Source organism: Mauremys mutica, chromosome 4, assembly GCF_020497125.1.
Source record: "Mauremys mutica isolate MM-2020 ecotype Southern chromosome 4, ASM2049712v1, whole genome shotgun sequence".
Classification (NCBI taxonomy): Eukaryota; Metazoa; Chordata; order Testudines; family Geoemydidae; genus Mauremys; species Mauremys mutica.
Window position 1 is genome coordinate 66,954,032 of NC_059075.1, and position 23,706 is coordinate 66,977,737.

At 47.6% G+C, this 23,706-nt stretch overlaps 1 long non-coding RNA gene across 1 annotated transcript; it reads left to right on the plus strand.

The window, feature by feature from the left end:
• The first annotated feature begins 14,001 nt into the window (after positions 1-14,001).
• Positions 14,002-18,252, plus strand: LOC123368647. Its single transcript, XR_006578849.1, has 3 exons — positions 14,002-14,231; positions 14,635-14,693; positions 17,924-18,252. It is a non-coding gene; the product is annotated as an uncharacterized LOC123368647 (long non-coding RNA).
• The last annotated feature ends 5,454 nt before the right edge of the window (positions 18,253-23,706 follow it).

Consider the following 23,706-nt stretch of genomic DNA (forward strand, 5'->3'; position numbering starts at 1 on the left):
TAATGGAAATCACTTCAAGCCAGAGGATGTGGAAGCACTGCCAGCACCCGTAGTTCCAGCACCTATGCAGTTGCTATGGAAAGACTTTGATACTCCAGAAGAGTGGAAGGACTATAATGACCTGGCGGAAGGGCCATGCCACAGAGAGAGAGAGAGAGAGGCAGCAGGGCACATGAGCAAGCAGCAGATCTGGAAAAAGCTAATCCCCAGAGCAGCCAGGAGGAGGAACCCTAATGATGAGTGGGACTGTAGCGATGCGGGACTCACCCCTGCGGCACCCCCTGCTAGTCTCCCCAGGGAATTAGTGTTCCAGCAGCTGGAGCACCCTCTGCAGGTCATTGTCCTGCTGTCGCTGGCCCCATGTCCCTCCTGGACCCTGGTACCCATCTCCCTTGAGTGCTGCCCCCTGGCAGTACCCCCCTCTCTCTGGGCTCCCCTTCCAGGGGAATTCCCACCCTCTATTCCCACTTTTCCTCAGTGTTCACTGCCAGTTCTCATCTAGCCCCCGCACTCTGGGGCAGACTGCAGTCCATATCACTTATCATCGGCAAGGGAGGTTTGAACCTGCTGCCGCCACCTACCCCGAGGCTGCACCCCTGCAACCCCAGTACCTTTTCAGGCCTTTGGCTTTTGCAGCCAGGGGTTTTCCAGGTGGGAGCTCCCCAGCTCCCTTGCCCTATTCCCCAGCACTGCTCTACTCCAGTGCTTTACTCAAGAGCCAGGCCCTTCTCTCTCTCTCTCTCTGCACCTAGAGAGAGACTGCCTGTGCGCCCAGCCCACAGCCTCTTTATAGGGCCATCTGTGGCCTGATTGGGGAGTGGCCCAGCTGTGGCTACTTCCCCAATCAGCCCAGGTTTTCTCCTACCACAGCCCTCTCCCAGGGCTGTTCTCAGCCCTTCAGGGCAGGAGCGGGTGGCCACCCTGCTACAGGGACCCTGTGACAAGGCCAAAAAACCGCCAATGTGATGGAAACCATTTTAAGGCCTAGCTTGCTTCTGTTTGATGCAAAAACAGTGGAAGGCTCTATATTCTATTGCTAGTTCTCTGAGCCTCTTCTCCCAGGTCCTCTAACGCACTGCCATAGACTGTAGGTCAGGATCTGGGCATGGTGACCAGGTGTCTGGTTTTCGACCAGAACACCCGGTTAAAAAGGGACTCTGGCGGCTCCAGTTAGTGCCGCCAACTGGGCCACTAAAAGTCCAGTCAGCAGTGCTGCGGAGCTAAGGCAGGCTAGTCCCTACCTGTCCTGACTCTGTGCTGCACCCCAGACATGGCCAGTGTTACGCCCCCCTCCAATCACTGGCTCCACACTCCCATTGGCTGGGAACCGTGGCCAATGGGAGCTGTGGGGGTGGTGCCTGCAGGCGAGAGCAGCGCGCAGAGCAACCTGCCATGCCTCCGCCTAAGAGCCGGACTGCTGTTCACTTCTGGGGCACAGTGCGGAGTCAGGATGGGAAGGAAGCCTGTCTTATCCCGTCGCTGACCAGGAGCTGCCGGGAGTAAGCCCCTGCCCCAACCCCCAGCCCCAAATCCTTGTCCCAGCCCTGAGTGCCCTCAAACCCAGAGCCCCCTATTGCACCCCAAACCCCTCATCCCTGGCCCCACCCCAGAGCCTGTACCCCAAGATGGAGCCCTCACCCCCCCTGCATCCCAACCCCCAGCCCAGAGCCGCCTCCTACACCCTGAACCCCTCTGCCCCAGCCTGGAGCCCTGTCCTGCACCCCAAACCCTCCCTGGCCCCACTCAGAGCCTGCATGCCCAAACAGAGCCTTCACCCCTCTGCATCCCAACCCTCTGCCCCATCCCAGAGCCCCCTCCCACACCCTGAATCCCTCTGCCCCACCCCCCAGCCTGGAGCCCCCTCCTGCACCCCAAACCTCTCATCCATGGCCCCATCCCAGAGCCTGCACCCCAACCCCCTCCCTCAACCCACAGCCCCCTCCTGCACCCTGAACCCTTTGTCCCCAACCCCACTCCAGAGCCTGCATCCCCAGTGGGAGCCCTCCCCCCCCCGCACCCCAAACCCCTGCCCCAGCCCAGTGACAGTGAGTGAGGGTGGGGGAGAGCAAGCAACTGAGGGAGGGGGGCTGGAGTGTGCGGGAGGTAGGGACTTGGGGAAGGGGCAGGGCTAGGGTGTTTGGTTTTGTGCGATGAGGAAGTTGGCAACCCTAGATCTGGGTGGTGGTATTTATTTCATCTTTTTGGCTCTGCTCTGTGATGAGGTTTATATTTGGAGACACCCAAAGCAATGATGATTTCATGTTGGCAGTAAATAATCATTACAAAGGTGGAGGAAGATCCAGCCCTGTCATCCATTATTAAGATGTAAGGTGCAATCCCAGCTTTGTCCACTCCTCGGGTAGTCTGCCAAAGCTCTCTGCTCTGGGAGGGGAACCACAAAAGAGCCTGGGGAGTGGAAATGCTGTCGGATTGCATGGGCAGGACTAAATGAAATACTGATCTCTGGGTGAAATGATTTTTTTACCAGCAGATCTTCTCTGACCTAAAATGGTGAGTTTTGCCTCAAGACCATCCCTTCAGTGAGATCACATGTTGCATGAGCAACAAGGTTAGAGCCATAGGCTTAAAATTCTCATCCAACTCAACAGAATGAATAACACTGAGATGTCTTACACCATTAAGGAAAAGACTGTACACAGCACTCTTGGGGTTCCCCCAAGACCTCCTCCACTCAGTTTTCCAACAGTTCAGTTCAACTCCAGTCTCATCACTCAGGTTCCTTTACTTGGCACAAAGCAAAGCTATGCTGAGTTGCTCAGACTCAAGCATAGGGGGTGGGTATATGGCATATCACATCCAGAGTTACACAGCAAACCTCTTCCTTTATATACATTTACACATTACATTGCATTTACTATGCATTGCATCACACGTTTTGGGATTGGCTTGGTCACTTTGTAGGAACCAACACCTGATCAGCGCACACTGCCCATGCATAGCTTATTCTTTACCTCAGTATAAGAACATAAGAACGGCCATACTGGGTCAGACCAAAGGTCCATCCAGCCCAGTATCCTGTCTACCGACAGTGGCCAATTCCAGGTGCCCCAGAGGAAGTGAACCTAACAGATAATGATCAAGTGATCGCTCTCCTGCCATCCATCTCCAGCCTCTGACAAACAGAGGCTAGGGACACCATTCCTTACACATCCTGGCTAATAGCCATTAATAGACTTAACTTCCATGAATTTATCTAGTTCTCTTTTAAACCCTGTTATAGTCCTAGCCTTCACAACCTCCTCAGGCAAGGAGTTCCACAGGTTGACTGTGCGCTGTGTGAAGAAGAATGTCCTTTTATTTGTTTTAAACCTGCTGCCCATTAATTTCATTTAGTGGCCCCTAGTTCTTATATTATGGGAACAAATAAATAACTTTTCCTTATTCACTTTCTCCACACCACTCGTGATTTTATATACCTCTATCATATCCCCCCTTAGTCTACTCTCTTCCAAGCTGAAAAGTCTTAGCCTTTTTAATAATTCCTCATATGGGACCCATTCCAAACCCCTAATCATTTTAGTTGCCCTTTTCTGAACTTTTTCTAATACCAGTATATCTTTTTTGAGATGAGGAGACCACATCTGTAGGCAGTATTCAAGATGTGGGCATACCATCGATTTATGTAAGGGCAATAATATATTCCCCGTCTTATTCTCTATCCCCTTTTTAATGATTCCTAACATCCTGCTTGCTTTTTTGACTGCTGCTGCACACTGCGTGGACGTCTTCAGAGAACTATCCACGATGACTCCAAGATCTCTTTCCTGACTAGTTGTAGCTAAATTAGCCCCTATCATATTGTATGTATAGCTGGGGTTATTTCTTCCAATGTGCATTACTTTACATTTATCCACATTAAATTTCTTTTGCCATTTTGTTGCCCAATCACTTAGTTTTGTGAGATCTTTTTGAAGTTCTTCACAGTCTGCTTTGGTCTTAACTGTCTTGAGCAGTTTAGTATTGTCTGCAAACTTTGCCACCTCACTGTTTACCCCTTTCTTCAGATCATTTATGAATAAGTTGAATAGGATTGGTCCTAGGACTGACCCTTGGGGAACACCACTAGTTACCTCTCTCCAGTCTGAAAATTTACCATTTATTCCTACCCTTTGTTCCCTGTATTTTAACCAGTTCTCAATCCATGAAATGATCTTCCCTCTTAACCCATGACAACTTAATTTACAAAAGAGTCTTTGGTGAGGGACCTTGTCAAAGGCTTTCTGGAAATCTAAGTACACTATGTCCACTGGATCCCCCTTGTCCACATGTTTGTTGACCCTGTCAAAGAACTCTAATAGATTAGTAAAACATGATTTCTCTTTACAGAAACCATGTTGACTTTTGCCCAACAATTTATGTTCTTCTATGTGTCTGAATTTTATTCTTTACTATTGTTTCAACTAATTTGCCCCGTACTGGCATTAGACTTACTGGTCTGTAATTGCCGGGATCACCTTTAGAGCCCTTTTTAAATATTGGCGTTACATTAGCTATCTTCTAGTCATTGGGTACAGAAGCCGATTTAAAGGACAGGTTACAAACCATAGTTAATAGTTCCGCAATTTCACATTTGAGTTCTTTCCGAACTCTTGGGTGAATGCCATCTGGTCCCGGTGACTTGTTACTGTTAAATTTATCAATTAATTCCAAAACCTCCTCTAGTGACACTTCAATCTGTGATAATTCCTCAGATTTGTCACCTACAAAAGACGGCTCAGGTCTGGGGAATCTCCCTAACATCCTCAGCTATGAAAACTGAAGCAAAGAATTCATTTAGTTTCTCCACAATGACTTTATCGGCTTTAAATGCTCCTTTTGTATGTTGATCGTCCAGGGACCCCACTGGTTGTTTAGCAGGTTTCCTGCTTCTGATGTACGTGAAAGGTAATAACAAAATGTTTTTTGAGTTTTTAGCTAGCTGTTCTTCAAACTCCTTTTTGGCATTTCTTATTACATTTTTACACTTAAGTTGGCCGTGGTTATGCTCCTTTCTATTTACCTCACTAGGATTTGACTTCCACTTTTTAAAAGATGCCTTTTTATCTCTCACTGCTTCTTTTACATGGTTGTTAAGCCATGGTGGCTCCTTTGTAGTTCTTTTACTGTGTTTTTTAATTTAGGGTCTACATTTAAGTTGGGCCTCTATTATGGTGTCTTTAAAAAGTGTCCATGCAGCTTGCAGGGATTTCACTCTAGTCACTGTACCTTTTCATTTCTGTTTAACTAACCTCCTCATTTTTGCATAGTTCCCATTTCTGAAATTAAATGCCGCAGTGTTGGGCTATTGAGGTGTTCTTCACACCACAGGAATGTTAAATGTTGTTATATTATGGTCACTATTTCCAAGTGGTCCTGTTATAGTTACCTCTAGGACCAGATCCTGCGCTCCACTCAGGACTGAATCGAGAGTTGCCTCTCCCCTTGTGGGTTCCTGTACCAGCTGCTCCATGAAGCAGTCATTTAAAGTATTGAGAAATTTTGTCTCTGCATTTCGTCCTGAGGTGACATGTACCCAGTCAATATGGGGATAATTGAAATCCCCCACTATTATTGAGTTCTTTATTTTGATAGCCTCTCTAATCTCCCTGCTGAGTCACAGACTTCCCTAATGCTGTCTCCCAGAAAGAAAGGCCTCACCTTTGTTCAATTACTCATGTCAAGCCAGGCCTACATTCCACTGCTTTTGTTTGCAATGCAAGCATCACATTTTGTGCATCATTTCTATGCCCTCTCTGCATTTTACCCAAGAGAAAATTTTTGCAACCCCCAAATGTCCAGCAGTTTTAAGATCATGACAACCTCAGAGCCTCTTATTTTCAATATATCTGGTACAACCATTTGATGCCTATATCTATCACATGCTGATTTCTCCTATCTCCTACACAATATTTCATCTTTAAAGGCCAAGTCTTCCCGCTGTGACCGGAAAGCTTTTACTGTGGTGTTGTGAGGGGACATCATTCTAGGGTGGCTGCAATTGCCAGTTGATTTTTCGACCACACACTATCCTGATGTCAGGATCCTCTCGCTGGGAAGTTTTTAGTTGCTCTGGGTCCATTCCTGCATTCCCGTTGTTCCAGTGGATGAACCAAGAACATGGGCACTTCTGCGAATCAGAGGAAGAGAGGAACACCCATCCCCTGATAAATTAAGTCATTGTTCTCCTGCTTGGGGCAGTATTTGCAATTAGCCTCCCAACAAGGTATCAGCATTACTATGCTTATGGTCAGGCCTGTGTGTGATTGCAAAATCATAGTACTGCAGCTTTTTCCAACCACCTGGCAGGCTGTCCCTCAGGATTCCTGAGTCTAAAGAGCTATTGCAGGGAAGCATGGTCTGTCCTGACCACAAACTTCCTCACATGCAGATAGCGATGAACATGTTCTATGGACTTAACCATGGCTAGGAGTTCCTTTTGGGAAGTGCAATAATTTCTCTCAGGAGAACTTAAACTATAATAAGATACGACTCGTTCAAGCCCTTTGTTTTCTTATTTGAATACTGCCCCCAGACAGTAAGCACTAGCAGCTGTGTCCAATACAAAAGGGACACAGGAATTGCACAAAGGGAACTGTGGTTGCTAAATGTGAACTGGTCAATCTGATAAATACTGGTATAGAAGGAAACTACAAGGGAAGGGAATGAAGGTGAGCTCCCAGAGTTTGTACTGGACTTGTTCCAGCACTTAAATGGGAAACAGAAGAACAGCTGAGCATCTATAAACTGGCTCATCGCCAGTTCACCCTGGAAGGCGTCACCAGTATCTGGGTATGCCCAGAACACAGGCCTGCGTAGGACCTCTGCCAGTTCAGGTGAGATTTCTTCTTTCCTCTCCTTCTTGCTCTTAGCTGTGTCCTGGCCAGCTCAGATTGATGGCTTGTCAAGGGCTTGTACCAGGTCTGGGTAACTCAGTGTTCTCTGGGAGTACGTTCTGCAGCACTGTCAGTGTTGGGCTGCAGTTAAACCTCCTTCCTGTCCCTCCTCCCACCCATTCATTTGACCTGTCATGTTGAATTCATCCAAATAAGCTTTCCAGGGAGTTTTCCCCTCAAATAAAATGATGCTTTTGCATCATTTGAGCTGGGACAGGCCAGCCTCTCCTCTCTGGGCCTGTGTAGTTTACAAGCGGGATAGCAAACAGTTGTAAATGTCTGTCTTACCCAAGTCCTCTGTCTGGATCAATTACTCATCCAGGCAGCTTCATTCCACTGTGGCCGGTGACCCTTTGATTTCCTTCTGGAGCTGAATTTTCAGCACCTTTAGTCCTTGCTGCAACGGTCTCCACTATTTTAGGGCAGAACTTCTGTTCTATGGCAGTCAGATGGGAAGCCCCACTGCAACACACTCCAGCTGGGATGGTAAAACTGATTGATTGAGGTGCCCGCCGATCTGTCTTCTTGCTCTGTAGTCACTGCTCTAACAGGGATCTCACCTCAGTCTACAAGTCCCTCTGTGAGTCCTTTCTGGGAAACCTCCAGCTCTTGTTTCAGGTCTTGTCTTTATTCCTGCTGTCCATTTCTGATTTCTACAAATACCTCCGTTGTTTGTTCCATCTTGGTTCAACAGGAATACCAGCTCATTACTCTCCTTGGAAACTGGATCCTGCTGCTAACACCAGTGTCGCCCCTGTTTGACCCGAGCAGCTAGTCAAAAAGATTTGTTCCACTCTGTTGCAAGTTTAGACGTTTCCCTGCTGTTGGGTAAAGGAAGGGGACACTAAAAGGAAAAGATTCTATCCTAAAAGATGCATTTTAAAGAAAATCAATGTTTGTTGGGTAACAGGAAAGCTGGAAATTGTATTTGCTTATTCACAAGAGAGGGTGATTGGGACAAAAGTCAACGGTATTTTTAGTCTCTCTTGTAAGTGTGTCACCTTTCAAAATCAAAGCATCAGTGCGCTAAAGTTGAGGAACTTGGGGCAGGACACTTTCTCCCTAGGGAAATGCCATGCCTCAGGTGGATTGGCTGAGAAATGCAAGCCAGAGAGTGATGTTACAAGCACAGGCCTCAGCAGACTTGTCTCCTCCCATCTGCAGATTTACTTTCTCATCTCAGCTCCAGACCCCCAGCCGGCCTCCTCCTGGTTCTAATCTCCCATCAGACTCTTTACATACCTATGAAATCAACTGTATCTGCCTGACTGGGAACAATTTAAAAACTGTCCAACCAGACAAAAATATAGACCATGTACAAGATGGCTTGGGGTTCTTTCATCATCTGGGCTCCCTGGGCTAGAGCATACCTGGTTATGTCCAATGCTTAGACAGCCTTGCAGGAGAGAGTCAAACAGGAACTACTGACCAAACCATAATGGAAGCTATTAAATAACTTTTAATTCATTTGATTTCTTTCCAAAATAATTTAAATCTAAGGCAGCTTGAGAGAACTTTTCTCAGCATCCAGTCTCATCTGTTTAATAATTAACATTTATTGGCTATTCTTCTCTGTGGTCTCTGTAATCTAAAGTGGCTCTTTCATTTGGAGAAATTACCGACTAGTGTTCTTGTAGGAAATAGGAACCTGTTTTCTAGGGACGCAGGGAAAGGTCGGTTCTCTGGCCTGGATCCTCAAAGCTCGTTGATTTCAATGAGCATTAGGTACCTAACTACCTTTGAGGATCTGGGCCTCTGTGTGAGCATGGCCAAGTCACTTACTGGCTTCCTCTCATCTGTAAAACTGGGATATATCTGTCCTTATCTGGCTTGTCAGCTTGGAAGCTCTTCAGTACAGGGTCTCTCTCTTTCTCTGTGTTTTGCGCAATGCCTAGCACAATGGGGCATCTACTGTTACAGCCCCTTGGTGCTACTGTAATATAAATTGATTAATGTTAAAGGCATGGAAAATGCTGTGATCTTCCTCAGCAGTGTCACAGAAGGTGGGTAGGTACCGGTGTGAGCAAAGGGGACGTGGAGCAAAGAAGACAGAAGAGGCTACTGTGATGTAAAATTCCTGTGAGCTAGGCTTTGTCTCCTTCATTTAACCCTCACTAATGTTAGATTCCCAAGCAAATGCCTTCTACTACAGCCTGTGAAAGCAGGACAAAGCGCCCGTTAGAGCCCGGTTAAGAACCAAACACCAGCTGAAATGGCTCTGGCGGGGCCACTGCAGAATTAAATGAACTATTTTTCACTTACTTCTCATCACCTTGATATTCCTAACAGCCTGCTGCATGGGCGTTCTCATCTCATCTCATCTCTGTGGGATACAATTGACTAACCAGGGTTTGATAGGATGGGGGCCTTGGTTGCTAACAGGACCTTTCATCACAGCCATTCTCTCCCCTTGTATATGTCAGCGTCTTCACTGTGGATCAGGATTTGTTTCCTTACAGAGCACAGACAGTGCCTGACTGATGGATGCTCCACTAATGCCCTAACCAATTAAACAGGCTTAGTTACTCATATGCCTCTGTTTCTGTGTCTGTGACAAGCAGACAGCCAATTGATTGGGCAAATCTTGTCTTACGCTGTCCCTCCCTCAGCTTCGTTCTTCCCCTGAGCAGTATCAAATCCCTGCTCTGCTGTACTGGTACAAGCAGGGGTGTGAGGTTTCCTCCATAGGCCAAGCTTTCAGTCTCCTACTCATTCTACCTCCTGCTGCACGACTCCCATCTATAAGACTAATTAAGCTATAGAGCTGGCTCTTCATGTTTTTTCCTTTCCCAGAAACGCTGACGAACCAATATTCCTTCCATGCCCACTAGCGAGACAGCGCTGAGATGCCCCTGATAAAAAGGGGAATAAGAAGCATATATTTCATTCAGTGACTCTTGCACTGCAGAGTTCCCCAAAGTCTGCTATACAGCATATCGGTTATGCTGCAGCCCCCCTGGTCCCCAGCTAACCCCCCCCACCAGCAACAATGCTAGTAAACAAGAACTTGGGGTCCTAAAAAACAAGCTGCTAGCACTTAAGGCTTGTCAACAGGGTGGGCTAATGTGCTCTACGGGGTTGTGATTTCTAAAGCAGGCAAATGTGTTGCATGTTAATTGGTCTGTGTTGACCCCGGCTGAGCCCAGGGAAATGCAGAAAGAAAACAAACTGCACCCATTGGGGAAAGCTAGATTAGTTTGGAATGCAGTTTGATACAGCAGCTCGGGGCTTGAACTGGGAATTACAAGACCTGTGTGTCCTGTTCTTGCCTTTGCCACTGACCTACTGTGTGACCTTGGGCAAGTCACTTCACTTCCATGTGCTTCCATGTCCAAGCCCATCTTTTCTCTGTCATTGTTATTTAAATTGCTAGCTCGTCGGGTCAGGGACTCTGTCTTACACTGGTCAGGATCCTGCTAAGCCTTTCACATATGCTTACCTTTACACACTGCGAGTAGTCCCATGGAAGTCCATGGCACTGCTACCTGCGTGCAGTACAGCTGGTCAGGACTCTTCCATCAGAATAACTTTCCAAAGGAAAATACCCTTTTTTGAAAAATTAGAAATGTTCACAGGAAAATTTCATTTTTGCAGAAGAATTTCAATTTTCCATTGGGACTGTGCCGTGGCTACCCACCCGAACGCTCCCGTCAATTCCATTTGCTGCTGCCGGGAGAAAGCAATTTTGACAACAGCCTTCCAGGCAGGCAGTGGGAGAGCCACAGTGGGCCCTGGCTCGCCACTTGGCTACAGCCTAGTTGTCTCTCCAGTAGTGGGGGAGGCTGGAGGTGGAAAGCCTGGGTGCTCTGACTGACAGTCCACCAGTGAGGCCTGTGTGCAGGCAGAAAGCAGCACTGACAATCGCCTTCCAGGAGGGGAGGCGCAGAGCTGTCCTTTTGATTTCCCCAATCTGAAGACACATTACAAAGGTGGGTAACTATTATTAACCTAATCTTCTAGATGGAGAATCTGATCAAGACACATTAAGTGATTTCCCCACATGGACACAGCAGGAGTTTGGCAGAGTTGAGCCCTGATCCCGAAAATACTTATGTATGAGCTGAATGGGACTACTCATGCAGTTACGTTAGCATAACGTTAGGTCTGTGTGTAAGTGTCTGTAGGCTTGGGGGCTCGGTCTGCCATTTCCCAGTCCTCTCCTCTAGCAGCTAGTGAAAGCTACTTGTGCTACCTTGTTAATGAAGTGCTCTGAATTCTGACTGAATAAAATATTCAGCCTTCATTGTGTGCATGGATTGGAGGGTGGCATGAGAGGCAGGCCTGTAGGAATATGTTACTCATTTGAGAAGGCACCACAGAATCTGGTAATATTTCAGAGATCCAATCATAGTGGAGCTAGCTTGTTAAAATGTTGCATGAGTACAAGGCATAACTTCTGAATGCCCTTCGCTCCCAGACCTTTCATCAAGTACCGCGGTTGTACTACGTTTCTCTCCCATTCTAGAAGAGTTTGCATATTTCTCAGTCCAGCTGTTAGTGTGTCCATATCATAGAAATCACCACCATCGCTGGAAATATTAAATGTCTGGTTGGCAAGATCAGCAGAAAATCCAAAGGCTGAATGGCCCTTGGAGACCAAACTCCCTTCATACTCCTGCTGGTAGTTCTCCCAAGTCAGTACTGACACACAGGAGGGACAGCATGGGGGAAGCTTGTATCATCTCACTCACCGCTACCTGCTTTGTGGATTGCAAATACGATTAGCACCAATTGTTGTGATGTTATTTTGCTCTAGATACCTCCCTGCCAGGGCTCTGTCTGCTAAACAACCATTTCACAGGAGCACCCAAACAGCAACAGGGTGGGAATTAGGAGCAAGCCTTTCCTGACCAGGGTCAAATCTGAACTGGTAACAGTAACGAAGGGCCCTGCATCCATTAATAATTCTCTGAATTAGCCAATCCCCAAATGATCTATTCTGTTTCCAAGGGAGATGTCGCCCATTCACCCTTGCCTCTCTGTGGCTTTGGCCATGCTGCACTAGATGTGCTTAGTCAAGAAATGATAGCGAGCAAGATAAAAATGTATTCTCTTGTCCAGAAACAAATCCTGTATAATAACCTTTTGGAAACTTCCCCTGGGGCCATTTTTTGTGGTCACACTTCTTGTCTCTCTCATTATGTCTCTGTAACCCATATTTGTAAAGACAGGTAATCCAGGTTAAAGAGCTATAAGCCATTCAGTGTTTGTGTGATTTAAAACCTAAGAGACAGGTTCTGGGGCTGCTTAACTTTTTTCATCTAATGACTCACACTTCTCTTTTCAATGCCAATTTGCCAAAGTTCAGGGAAGACAATTTAATTCCCCCTGATGGCCACTCTATTATTTGTTACAATGTATTTTGGTGGGCACTTTTCCTTCCACCAACCCCCTTTTCTTCTGCCAGCTTTTGAGGCTGATCCCTCCCTGCCGTGCACCTGGTGTCATCATTACACCTGTGTACAGTGAGCACAAAGCGAGTGGGAAGTGTTACCAAACCAGAACTCCACTCATACTGGTGGGAACATTTTACACCCACTTTGCACAGGTGCAAATGACACCACCAGGTACAAGGCAATGGAGAATAAGGTCCTTAGAGCCTGAATATCTTGTTGGCTTCACTGAGTGAGCTGTGTTCTAGGGTAAGATATATGAAGAGATAGCTAGTTAAATCTTGTACCATCCCTCTGATGAGCAAAACTATTACACTACAGAGGCTTCTCTAATCACTTAAGTTCTAATTTTCTCTCTTTAGGCCTGGGGTGTCTTTGAAGGGGAGATCTTCATAGAAAAGCCAGTGTGCTCTAAGAAGTTTTGTAAAACTCACTCGTGTTTTTCTTTTGGGGTTGGGACTCCAGTAGGGTGACCAGATGTCCTGATTTTATAGGGACAGTCCTGATATTTGGGGCTTTTTCTTACCTAGGCTCCTATTACCCCCCACCCCCGTCTCGATTTTTTCATACTTGCTATCTGGTCACCCTAGGCTCAATTGCTGCATCAGAAGGGTGTTGGAGGTGTTGATTTTGGATGAGATATGAAAATGAGGTGATCCGGTTAATCAAAGATTCATCCCTCCTGCAGGCCATAGAATCTCATCCGCTAACTCCTGCATCAAGCTCATAAATTACGGTTGAATTAGAGCATGTCTTTTAGAAGGACATCCAGTATTATTTAAAGGCTGTACAAGTGATGGAAAAAAACCCACCACATCCCTAGGTAAGCTGTTCCAGTGGTTAATTACTCTCACTATTAAACATTTGTGCCTTACGTCCCATATGAATTTTTCTAGCTTCAACTGCCAGCTGTTGGATCTTGTTATGCCTGTGTTGCTAGTATCATGATCCCTGAAGTATCAAATGTCCTCTGCCTATGTAGGTACTTTTAGAGCCAGGGCTCTGGTGTCCTAGCCAAATTCCATTTTGGCTACATAAAATATGTCCTGTAGTTTCATTTGGATATAGCGTTCTTCATCTCCTAACCTAAATAGTTGTGTAGCGTTGCTGTGGGTAGACAGACATCTGCCGTGTTCCACCCCAGTGATTACTGCATTTTCGTGGTGGGTGAAGCGGCCGTTTGTGGGTCTATATATTTTGTAAGGGTTTCTTTGATCCTTCTGGATGAAAAGAGATACATTAATGTACACTTTCACTGTTGTGCTCAGGAGTGTAGAGTTCTTTTTGTCCACCTGCAGTCTATTCTGTGGTTGGTAGAGCATATACTACCAGAGGCTATAGCTTAATTTAGCTCAGCTACGGTGTCTTGTAATTAAGAAAGACCAAATCACCTCTGGTAATGGAAGGTTTTGAGCAGGAATTGATTTTTAGCAATAAGAGACTGAGATCCCTGGCCAACAAAATCAGTAATAAAAATGATTCTCTTTGTGCTAATCTCGCTGCAGTGGGGTGTTGACCCCACACGTGCCCTGAAAAGGTTAACCAAGACAAAGGGGGCTAATTAACCCAATAGGCTGCAGCTGAGAGGAATCAGGTGGCTCAGCAATCCCCTGATTGAATGAGGAAGCCCAGCTGAGGAGGAATGAGCTAGGCTGGGAGTATAAAGGCAGAAAATAGGCAGCAGAAGGGAGCTGCTAGGAAAATTGGTAGTTCCTTCCTCGGAGAAGGGAGATGTATTTGGCCTGGCAAACTGGGGGCGCGCTGTCAGGAAGGTAGGACAGGGCTTGGAGAAAGACAGTAAGGTCTAGAAGGAACAGACCTTGACTGCTGACTAGAGGGTCTCTGAGCCAGAACCCAAAGTAGAGACTGAGCCCAGGTTTCCCTGCAAGCAACTGGGGAAGTGGCTCTACAAGGCAGGGAATGGGAAGACTGCCCAGGAGTGCTGGTGAGGAAAGACTTTGATACTCCTGAAAGGGAAAATGTGTATAGTGAACTGGTCAGAGGATTGAGTCGTGAAGAGGCAGCAGTAGCTTGAGGAGCAGGAGAGGGGCTGCAGACCCAGAGAGAGAGGCTGAGACACAGCATGTAGCCATAGGAAGGGGCATCGATCTGGTGCGCTATTCCCCAGAAAAGCCAGCGGCGGCCCTGTCCTAGCTGCCACACTAGCTGTCAAAATAGCCCTAAAAATGCCAGTTCTCTTCTCTAAACACAAGATTGTTTGCCCACACTGAGTAATTCATTTTTTTTCCCTCACACCAAAGATCTCAATAATGGACTTTGTCTCTTCTGTATTCTCCTTATTGTTCAATTTGCCCTGTGTAATAGGAAGGAATTTCAATTTTCCACAGAGTTCAGCAGTGTTTTCGCCACAGTATGAACACAGCATCATCCCAGCTCTTCTCCCAAGGTATCTTCCTTCATTGTATTAAAATGGTGAGGTATATGTGTGTGGGGGTGTATGTGTGAGAGAGAAATAACTGTTTCTAAAGATTAGGTCTGGCAGATAGTTGGTTGGCATCTAAATAATGCCTGGCCATGCAGCAATTCGTTTTTTAGAGTGGCATTTCCCTCCCTTTCTGATCTTTTATTGTCAAATGTTTCCTTTTGTGTCCTGTATAAGAGCTGCCACATTGGCCTAATATTCCGCTTACCGAACTCGTCTGCCTTTTTTCAATACTGCACCGTGCAAGTTAATGACTGTCAATAATACATAATCTGGGCTCAACAATGGCCGGTGCTAGCTGATTCAGAATGCATAAACACCCCCCAATAAAGCATCTTAGTGTTGTGCAGCACTATAGCAGGAAAACTTCCATTGTTCGTTTGTATTATTGTAGTACCTAGCATCCTCTGTCATGGACCAGAACCCCACTGTGCTAGGCACTGTACAAACAGAACAAAAAGATGGTCCCTGCTGCAAGGAGCTTACATTCTAGATATAAGACAAGAGACGATAGATGATACAGCCAGACAGGAGATCACAAAGAAACAATGCGATAGTATTGTGAGTGTGACGGAAAGTGGTCTCTGCGTGCCTGCAGCCTCGCTGTTAAGCCTTTTTTAGGTGTCCCAGCAAAGCAGAGTTTTAAGGAGGTCTTTGACAGAGAACAACGAAGTGGCTTTGGGGATGTTTATGGGAGTTCCTTCCAAAGGGCAACTTGGGAGAAAGTATGACCCCCACTGGTGATCAACTTATTCTGAAGCATGAGGCTTGATTGCCCTGGTGATTGTTACTGTATCTAATTTATTCTCAGGGGAATAATAGTACCTTTGGACTGAGGTCTTGTAATGTATTGGCTCTGTCTGTATGAATGTGTGAGTGACGGATGCTGCCCTCTAGTGGAAAGCACTTTTAGCTCAAGTGATTCAGGTCTCTTTTTGGACCAGAAAGGGTTCTAAAGGCAGCTCCCTGTGTGCGTGAGATTTCTATATAGTAGTAAAGTCTGTCTGCAACACATGGACTCATTCCAGTCTTCAGACGCCCAGGTGAGCTGCTCCTTACTGGTCAGACCTGCACTCTCCAACTCCCATAGGACTACTTGCCTCTCGTGATTCTAATCTTTGGCGACTGCAGGGATGTCATTGATCTGATGTCACTGCTGGTGACACTTTATTTGCATATATGCCTTATCCTCTGTTTAACATGGCTAAGAGTACATGATTAAAATGTGTGAACTGAAGGATGAGATGAACAGAGTAAACAGGAAACAAAGACCAGGGATGTTGGGGATATGTTACCTGACAAGTGGTATGAAGAACTCTAGGGCCTGATTTTCTTGCTTCTCTCTTGCACTGGAAAAACACTACTGATGTTAGTGGAGTTGCTCCTGATTTACATCAGTGTAACTGAGGACTTTCTTCACTGCAGTGTTAGCTTGCGGAGTAACTCGAGTGTTGCCCCAACCACACACACATCTCTACCTTGAAGTTAGTGCTTGAAACTCAAGCTACCTGGCCATTCAGAGGGGACAGGGCTAGGTGAAAGCCCAAGTGCTGCTGACATTCAAGCTACTGAAGCAGTGCGGACTCAGCATTCTGTATGCCTACAAACACACTGTGTGGCTTGCGTGTTCTGAGTACAACCGCTCTCACTTGAGTTAGGTCAGCCTGAGTGTAGATGACTCGAGCTAATGCTGCAGTGAAAACCAACCCTGCAAATCAGGCTCTTAAACTAAAACAGTCCAAATCATCAGGTGATGTAGCCGCCCTTATTTACACCAGCTGGGGATCTGGCACAACATGTGCCTAATTCAGCTATTCTGTGAGCAGGTGCAATTCCATAGTTTTCAATAGGTACTATACCCACCTACACCAGAAAGTTTTCCCCCACTTATCTGTAATTTGCACTTGGGTTTGTATTTAAACACACTGGTGTAACTCTCCACTGAGTCAAGGGGATCCGAATCTGGCCTAAAGCTCCAATACTTGATTCCATTTGATCCATCAGTGTCTCCGTTCACTTTGGCTTTATTCTAAGGTGTTAAGTCTGGGGAAGCAAAGAAAGGATCTGCCCCAGCTGGAGTCTCAGGAATTCTGGGAGGGCAGCAAGCTCTATAAAGAGTCTCTGTTTCTGCGATATTAAATTCTTGCCACTTCTCAGGCTGCCTCTCCTGAGTCATTTTGAAAGCTGATGGGAATTATTGATCCTATTTACACTCCAAGTGTTTTGACTGATTCTGCATTTAAAAACAGGAATGTCCAGATGCAGAATTAAAGAGCAGCTCTTCCCATGGCCTGATACAAAAATGATCTATGGGTCTGACCTGTCTTCTCTGAAAGTGGCTTCATACTTTCATGGGATTGCTGCCCCCTGCTAGGTCACTGGCTTGTAAATTACTGTGCCCCATCCATTAATCTGTAGTCTACATCCTGTCCTTGCTTGTTCCCTAAACCCTCTTTCCTCTGGCACATGCATGCATCTTCCTCCCTACTGCCTAACAGAACAAGTGCAGAAAATGTTCTGAAGGCCAGGAGGCAGGTAGCATGCCACACCGTGCCAGACTCCTTGTTGGTGAGAGGATGAGTTGCCACTTGTGCTTCTACTTCTGGCAGGATGGTTTCTTCATGAAAGGGCAGGATTTCACCTTATGGTCCAAAGTCAGCCCTGAAATCAACAGCGTAAATCTGTTTCCAATGGGAATTGCACATGCTTACACCAGGGCTGAGTTTTGTCCTTTTTGTTCTGATCTTGTAGTTCTACTACTAACTTGCTAGACAAAAAAGCACCAAAAAGGTAGCTCAGTGCTCTAATCTAAAGTACCATAGGTTGGTGTGTTGACCAATTTGCTCTGGGTGCTGTCAGTGCAAACTTCTCTGGGAGCTGTGCTCCATAATGAGGCAAGTTTGTGTCATCCACAGGAAGGAAAGAGAAGATCTTAATTTCCCTTGTCACCTTCTTTAGTCTCTTTCAAGCCATTTTCTTTCTACCCAGGTGTTGTCTGGAGGGAGGTAGATATTTTTAAAGAAAAATTAATGTGTAAATAGTAGTAGTTAAATGGAATTTTGTTTGAACTTTTTTTTTTTGAAAATGTATATAAGTGCACAGGCTCTTATGTCCAAGTGATCTACTGCGTTGCTTCTTATAACCTTTGATTTGTATCAGTTTGGTACAATAATATCTTGTCTGTTTCATTCCAGCTGATGTCCTGGCATATGCAAAGGATGTCTTCACTGTGTCCCTTACAACTAGGGGAGGGAGGACAATTAAATTGCAGTTTACAAGGAGAATTTCATGCAGACCTCAAAAGCTTTGGTACCTACAAGTTCAGCTGCTTGTCCAGCCTCTTGAGTCTGCAGAACGGAGCAGGAAATTGGCATGCATTCTGTCATAAGACATCAGGTCTTCCTGCTTATGGCTGGGCTGATTGTATGGTCGGAACAGCCTTTCCCTTAATATCCCAGTGCTTCTGATCCACACTTCAGTCAGGAAGTGCAAATACATGCCAACCTCGCCCCCCTGTCGTCCCCCCCCCCCCCCCCAAAAAAAAACCTACACATACACCACGAGTAAAACACACCCCTCCTCCAAAAAAGAACCAGTTTGTTTTAAAAACTCTAAAGTCCGAGGTTTTGGAGAGAGAAATTCTCATTGTAGCTAAACCAGCTCACCCAACCTTCATTGTTACAGACAGGTAGTCAAGAGTAATTGCATGAGATTAGAAGATAGTCCTTGGGTTCTTCCCCATTTTTGCTACTGACATGTGGAGCTTTGGGCAAATCCACTGAGCTGTTCAAAATTCTCCATTAATGTCGAGTGCCTCCATTTTTCAGTGTTCAACTTGAGAAACATGGGGCCTTTTCTCTAGCGGCGCTGGGAACTCCCCATTAGTTGATGGGAATCACGGGTGCTTGTCTCTGAAATTCTGTTCTTTTGTTGCTCTGTGCCTCCGTTTCTCCATCAAGGAAAAGCAGGGAGGTTGAGCCCCGCAGTGTTCATGCAATATGAACGAAGATGAAATTGCTATATAAGGGCCTAATGTTGTCTTTAGTTTGTACCAGCGTGTGTGCTGTGAAATCGAGAGCTGGATTTCAAGTACTTCAGAGCTTGAGGGGGTTTAGATTTGGGATTTTTGTTTGACCTCGGAGAGAGAGAGGCACTAGCAGGAAGATCTGCAGGTTTGAATTCTGAACCCTCACCTCCTGGAATATCAGAGGGTGTTTGGATCCAGGACTTTTGTTCAACCCAATAATAAACAAAACCAAAGCAATGGTGAAAAATATTTCATTGTATATTCTCTTGTATAGTGCTTTCCATCCATTTATCTCCATGCCGAGAAGTGATATAATTTATCCTTTTGTAACACCACAGGGGAGTGGAAGAGCCAGGAATAGAACCTATGTCTCCAGAGTGCCAGTGTGGTATGCAAGAGAGACAGGGAGGGTGAAGTAATAGTTCTTATTGGATCGACATCTGTAGGTGAAAGAGACGAGCTTTTGAGCTACATGGAGTTCTTCAGGTCTGGTGGGTGAAGTCTGTAATACCTTATCCACTGGAGCACTCTGAACAAGATTGCCAGTGAACGACCAAATAGCACTTGGTCTGTACCTGTTCTTCAAAGGCTTTCCCCCTCTTCAGCTGTGAAAGAGCCACACCACCCTAGTCTTTCTAGTAGGTGAAGCAGCCTACCCTGAAGGGTGTTGAAGGCAGCAGAGTGAAGATAACTAGGCTGGTGTGATCACTGTGCTGCCTCCATGTGATCACAAAACAGCGAGCAGCTGGAGGAATGGGAAAGGAGAGATTTCAAGACACTCGATTCTTTGCTGTGGGGGATCTTTTGTTGCGGGAGAACGAGGAAGTGGAAAGGCAGATTTTTTTTTTTCTGTCTAGATTTTTCACACACCCAGTCCAATCTCCTTTGCTTCCCCCCCCCGCCCACGTACTACGTACTTAGAAGCCTTGTCTAAACAAAGAAATCAAACTGTTCCTGAAAATGGTGTCTCTTCTCTTCCCGCTCTCTCTTCCCCCCACCCAGCCAATATTGAAAATGGATGTGTCTAGTCTACACACACTTAAACCACTCTCAGTGTTGGTTCAGGGCTATCCGTGCTGAAACCTCTTCATCAACAGTGCAGTTTCCTAGGGTAGACCAAGCTGGAGTTTCATTCATGTAAATCTTTGTCAGTTACACTTCATATTTCTGTTCTGTGGGTGCGCAATAGACACAACTGCTGGCAGGAAATTGATCACAGGGCAGCATGCCTGCCGCCATGGGGAATGTGACAGCATGTCTCTTTCTGGTGGTAACTCCAGAATCCCCTGAAATATAGTATAAAGCCTAGTATCCAATTTCCCATGCTCTGTAATTCTGTATGTGTGCGTCAGTCAGAACCACTGTGTGTCATTATCCGACGATCTATCACATTAAAACATGGGGGAAGGAAAACCACCCTGAAAGGGAAAAGTAATGCTTTGTAGCCTTTGAAGCATGTCCCGTTTAGTCTTGGCCTCTGAAACTTTCATTTAGTCTTGTACCCTCCCAAAAGATTCTGCCCATAGCCCAGCACTTCACTGTACTCGCAACAAGAGACTAAGGTTGGGGCTAGTGCAGGGGTTCTCAACCTTTTTCTTTCTGCAACCTTCCCCCCCCCCGCCCATGCTATAAAAACTCCATGGCCCACCTGTGTTGCAACTGATTTTCTGCATGCCAAAAAAAAGCCAGGGCTGGTATTAGGGGGCAGCAAACAGAGAAATTACTTGGGGGAGGGGGCATACCACACAGACCTCCATGAAGCTAAGCTGCTCAGGCTTAGGCTTCAGCCCTATGCAGAGGAGCTTTGGCTTTCTGCCCTGGGCTCCAGTAAGTCTGATGCTGGCCCTGCTTGACAGACTCCCTGAAAACTGCTCGCAGCCCCCCAGGGGCACCGGACCCCGGGTTGAGAACCACTGGACTAGTGCAGACAAAGCAGCATATACCTCAACATGTGTTTAAATTGTCAAGGCCAAGCCTAATATTCCCTCTAGGCCTTTTTGGCCTGAGGGCCACATCTGGGTGGGGAAATTGCATGCAGGGCTACGAATGTAGGGCTGGGGCAGGGGGTTGGGGTGTGGGAGGGGGTTCAGTGTGCAGGAAGGGGCTCAGGGCAGCGGGTTGGGGTGCAGAGTGTGGGAGGGAGCTCAGGGCAGGGGGTTGGGGTGTGACAAGGGGTTGGGGGCTCAAGGTGGGGCTTGGGGTGTGGCAGGGGGCTGGGGTGCAGGCTCTGGCCCAGTGCTGCTTACCTTGAGTGGCTCCAGGGTGGCAGCAGCACACAGCAGGGCTAAAGCTGGTGCCCTGGCCGTGGCCATGTGCCACTCCCAGAATCAGCCGGCACCACGTTCCTGCAGCCCCTGGTGGGGGGGGAGGGGCAGGGCAGAGGGCTCCGCGAGCTGCTCTCGCTTGCGAGTACCTCCCCCAAAGTTCCCATTGGCTGAGGTTCCCCATTCCAACCAATGGGAGCTGTGGGAGGTGGTGCCTGCAGGCAAGGGCAGCGCACGGAGCCCTCTGCCCCCTTCCCTTTCTCACCCTTCCCCTCCCTCAGGAGCTGCAGGGACGTGGTGCCGGCTACTTCTGGGAGCGGCGCGAGGCCAGGGCAGGCAGGGAGCCTGCCTTAGCCCCGCTGCGCCATGCGGGTAGCAATCCCGCGGGCCAGATCCAAAGCCCTGACAGGCCAGATCCGTCCCACCCCGATCTAGGCTTTAATCTTACCAGCTTAGCATGCGTGAAGGGAGGGTGTCTGCCTACACTAGCCTTTTCAAATGTTAGTTAGCACCTGTTGCCTGTCGCCTAGCACCCCACCTTTTGTTCTAGTCTGCCCTAGGAGGTTAGGGTGGAAGGCGGGAAGAGTCCAGGCTCTGTAATAGGAAAGTATCTTTTCTCCCCCCTCATGCCCATTATTAAGCAACAGACTTGCCCCCTCCAGGTGTGCTTTTGTCTGACTTCACCGCCTCCGCAGGGCTGTGCCCTGTTGGCAGTAGGATGGGAGCCTCCCAAGAAATAATGAGGGTGATGCAGAAAGTGCGACTCATCACTCAGAGCAAGCACTATGCCAGGGGTGGGCAAACTCCGGCCTGTCAGGGCTTTGGATCTGGCCTGTGGGATTGCCACCCCCGTGGTGCAGGAGGGCTAAGGCAGGCTCCCTGCCTGCCTTGGGTCCGCACTGCTCCTGGAAGCAGCCAGCACCATGTCCCTGTGGCCCTGGAGGGGTGGGGTGAGGGCGCAGAGGGCTCGATGCGCTGCCCTTGCAGGCACCACCCCCCTGCAGCTCCCATTGGCCGGGAATGGGGAACTGCAGCCTATGGGAGCTTTGCGGGAGGTACCTGCAGGCAAGGGCAGTGCGTGGAACCCTCTCCCCGCTGCCCCCCCCCCACCCCGGGGCTGCATGGATGTGGTGCCGGCTGTTTCCGGGAGCAGCGTGGGGGCCAGGGCAGGCAAGGAGCCTGTCTTAGCCCTGCTGCACGCCACTGCCACCCTGAAGCCACTCAAGATAAGCGGCGCCAGGCTGGAGCCCACACCCCTCCTGTGCCCTGCACCCCTGCCCCAGCCCTACATTCATGGCCCTGCATGCAATTTCCCCACCCAGATGTGGCCCTCGGGCCAAAAAGTTTGCCCACCCCTGCACTATACTCTTAGCTTTGAGAGACTGGCCCAAAGTTAATGCGAGTCTTTGAGCCAGTAATGAACTAATGTGCCGTTTGCTGTTAAGGGAGTGATGCTGTTGGAGTTGCTGTCTTTAGGACAAAACCTTAAACTGAGATACGTGTCCTTATGCTCTTGTGGCACTTGGCACACAGCGTGTGTTCAGCGATGGAGCTCTGACGAAATGCCAAGTTGCGTTCTGCTTCCTAAACTTTCCCCTGCAATTTGTTGGACTAAGCACGCTTCACTTGTAGCCTGAACCCACGGTCTTGTTTCTTTTCTGCTGTTAAGCAGTTGCTGCAGTGTAACACGGAGTGAGTTACTATCCATGCTGGATCTCCCACTAACGTCAATAGGAGAAGGATAAAGCTTCTGGAGGCTTGGGATAGGCGCTGTCTAAATCGCTCTACATAAGAGATGCCTCAATAGGTCAGGGCTTCGCTATGCTAATCACTGTACGAACATCTAGTAAAGGACAGACCCTGCCCCAAAGAGTTCACAATTATGTAATGAGAAAGCTAGTGTGTCCCTTCCTCTTCTGGACAAAACCAGAATTGCAATTGTCTTATGTCCTAGCAGCTGTAGGAAATTCTCCTTCTGTGCAAGAGGTAGGCATGTCTGCTTTTGGGACTCAATCCTGCAAGATGCTGAGGACTCTGGCCCCGATTAGCAAAGCATGGGAGTGGTCCCACTGAAATCAGTGAGACCCCTTGTGCTTAAAGCTAGGCACGTGCTTTGCTGGGTCAGCACCAGAGTCCGTGCAGGAACATGCACTTGAAGACTGATCAGAATTCTGTCCTTGCTGGTGCTGTGAATTTCCACATGCCAATGCCATGCAGCATAGTGAAAAATGGGAAGCCCAAAGGGTATGTCTACTCTGCGGCTGGGAACAAGCCTCCAAGCCCAAGTAAACAGACTTGCACTAGAGGGGCTCAAGCTAATGTACTAAAAATAGCCACATGGACGTTCTCCCTTGGGATCTGCAGTGTAAGAAGTTGGGTGCGCTTGAGAGCCCAAGGCAGAACGTCCACATTGCTCTTTCTAGCATACTAGCTGAAACCTCCCTAGCACAAGTCTGTCTTCCCACACTGGTAGGCAGGGGCGGCTCTAGGTATTTTACCACCCCAAGCACGGCAGGCAGGCTGCCTTCGGCGGCTTGCCTGTGGGAGGTCCGCCGGTCCTGCAGCTTCAGCATACCCGCCACCGAATTGCTGCCGAATCCGCTTGGAGCGCTGGTGCCTGGAGCCGTCATTGCTTATGTATGTGTTAAGTGTTGAGAAGATGCTGCAGTGGTGGTATTTATAAATC